The sequence below is a fragment of the Canis lupus genome, chromosome 1 (genome assembly GCF_011100685.1).
Source record: "Canis lupus familiaris isolate Mischka breed German Shepherd chromosome 1, alternate assembly UU_Cfam_GSD_1.0, whole genome shotgun sequence".
NCBI lineage: Eukaryota > Metazoa > Chordata > Mammalia > Carnivora > Canidae > Canis > Canis lupus.
Window position 1 is genome coordinate 26,147,750 of NC_049222.1, and position 3,190 is coordinate 26,150,939.

Below are 3,190 nucleotides of genomic sequence, written 5' to 3' on the forward strand. Positions count from 1 at the left end.
TACCTTTGCAATTAGGATCCAGAACTCAGAACAAAGGATGAACGCAATAAAACCATGTAGTATATACAATTGATTTACGAGTGTCCTCTGGGAACATAACCTCATTTTGAAGCACTGCCTTTATGGAAAAACGCATTCTAAGTAAAAAAAAAAAAAAAAAAAAAAAAAAAATCAACTTCCAATCAAGTAGGCTGTATTTATTCCCAACATTTAGCAGAGTCTGGCATAGGATAGATAATTGATAAATATATATTGAAAACATGCATGGCTTTGGAAATGCAACCCATTTTTAAGTTCAGAATACCTGCGTGCAACGCAACACCCTTTGCAGGGAGCTTTCAGTGGGAGATACGGCATCTATAAGAAAATGTTAGTGATCAACAGAAGAAGGTATATAATAAAATACTAAGTTCAATGTCACCAAGAATTCCAAATATGAAGTTGTAGCCATTAGGATCTAAGGACAACCACAGAAAAAAGAGAGCAATTATTGCCAGAGTATGTGTTTTTAAAAAAGTTAAATCAAAGTTGAACCTGAAAATAATAAAAAGAAACAATGAATATATCATAGTATTTAAAAAATATAACTTATTTAAAAAATATAACTCAATAAACTGTAAAATTTAAAAACTTTTCACCATAGTGTTCTATATTTAAATTCTAAAGCTACAGGCATATGTTAAAAAATACCAAAAATGATTTCTTACATCAAAACTACATATTGTTAATATGTAGTCAAATATTTTTTAGCCATATCATTGCAATGTGTGTTAGAATTTCATCAGCTATGATTTCAGGAAAAATATTTTTCAGTTTGAAGAACTCACATAGTAAAGAACAGTGTCCTAGGTGTAGCTTTATTTTTTAGAGCAGGGTAGGACCTGGTCACGTTGGCATAGGGCATTGCCTAATGAATTGAGGAACCTAGAAAGCCTCTCTTGCTTCAAAATATGATTCCTATTCTATAGTCTTCCTGATGAAATCTCACCAGCAGATATTCATTCCTGTGTGTCAACATACGTGACATAGATGGATAGATGGATAGACAGATAGATAGATATCTTTTGATTAGCTATAATCGTGCCTCAGATAAACCTCATTGGCTACAATACTGCCACTGTGCAAAGCTATATACATATGTGCTCTTTTGAAAGGCTACTCTATTCACCCCTTAAAATAAAAAGCAGCTTTAATTCATTCTTCCTTCTCTCTAATTAAACCTGGTCACTGAGGGAATTCATAACCCATAATCATTTATTGACCTCTGCCATGACTGGATACTGTAAATCTCTGGGGTTACAAAGATAGATTATAAGGAGTCTCTTTTTTTTTTTGAAGTCCATAATTTCACCAAGAGACAGGTTTCACTGCAGTGATGTGATGGGGCATATTACATGGGTGTGATGCTAATCTACATACTAGGGGTGAAGGATGTACTGTTTTGTGAAGATGTGGAACTTCAGCACAGAGCAAGTGGCAAAAGAGGCCTTTGAGTTTTGGTGGGATGGTGTTTCTAAGTAAGGAATAGGGAAAGATGTAGCAAGTAGTAAAGACAACACAGGTCACATTTTAATTATTTAAAAATAATTTTTGGGGATCCCTGGGTGGCGCAGCGGTTTGGCGCCTGCCTTTGGCCCAGGGCGCGATCCTGGAGACCCGGGATCGAATCCCACATCGGGCTCCCTGCATGGAGCCTGCTTCTCCCTCTGCCTATGTCTCTGCCTCTCAATCTCTCTCTGTGTGACTATCATGAATAAATAAATAAAATCTTTAAAAAAAAAAAATTTAAAAATAATTTTTGAAGTGGAATCTTTTACAAAATGATCTCTAAAATTGAAATATGCAGGTAATATTTGTTTGAAATTTAGAATAAGATTGTAGTCAGTTAATAACCTTGACAATAGAATGTGTAAGACAAATATTATAAGATGCTTCTAAATATGTGGTGATGATGAAGGTGAAGTGATACACATGGACACAAATGATGGTAATGGTTGCAGGATTGAAGTTACTCAAGACTGACAAAGCATCATAACATTCCTTGCTTTTTTCCAAATCTTCCTCCTCATGTGGTCAATTTCCTGTGCTAAAGCCCAGACCAATCACTCTCAAGACTGAATCTCAAAGTCATCATTCAGACATTATTTCTAAATTATTTTAAATTTTAACTTAGACCATAAGTCCTGATGGTAAGATGCATGAATGTATATTCTGATTGGTCAATGAGGCCAGTTAACAGCACTGTCTTCAATTACATGTTACATTGATGTGAGTACACCATCCTTGTCTGAAGGCTGAGCTTGTAAGACTTAGGTGTCAAATCGCTTGCACCATTCCTAGTTCCCTTTTTAAGTATGAATTACACGATCATGGAGCCACATGGTTTCTCAGTCTTAGTACCTTTAACCTTTTCAGCTGCATAATTTTTTGGGAGGTGGGAGGAGCTTGTCTTAGCAGCATTCCTGGCCTTTATCTACTTAGGTGTCAGAAGCAAACTCTTCCTCCACCAAACGGTGATGGCCAAAGATGTCTCCAGACATTGCCAAATGACCTCTGGGGAGCAGAATCATCTCCAGCTGAGAACCACTGGGCAATATGCCATACCAATAGCCACTCTTCAGTAATATAATTGATACTGTTTATAGACCTACTTTATGGAGTTATAAGGTGTTACAGGTAGTCTACACATGACTCAGTGAGAAAGAATGACAGACCAACCAGATCAACAACACTTGTAGCCAATGATACATCAGGACACACTTGATCATAGATCGACAGTATACGACTTAATCAGGAGGAAGTAAAACGGGAGGTGAGCCATGTGGTATAATACAATGGATTTCTTTTTGTGTGTGATTCTTTTCCCCTGCTTTTAAAAGTAACATATGTGTTCACTACAGAAAAAAAGTAACATATATAGGAGTATGAGGAAGAAAAGAAAAATTAGCCCTAAAATTAGATAATGGTTATTGTGGAAATTGTTGTCACATGGCTTTCCCTCGACTCTTCTTTCTCTACATGTGAAGAACAAACTACCAAAGAAGGACTGTATCTTCAGACTAAATAGTAGAACAAAGAGGATTCATGAAGCAGAGCTACAGCTGACCTCAGCTGACATGAAACAAAAGCAAGAATTTCACCTTTATTTTATGTCTCTAAATTTTAGGATTATTTGTTATTGCAGAATAAC

The 3,190-nt window shown here is 36.0% G+C and overlaps 1 pseudogene; it reads right to left on the reverse strand.

Moving 5' to 3' along the window:
* Positions 1-977: 977 nt before the first annotated feature.
* On the reverse strand, positions 978-1,129 carry LOC119871045 (annotated as a pseudogene).
* Positions 1,130-3,190: the final 2,061 nt, after the last annotated feature.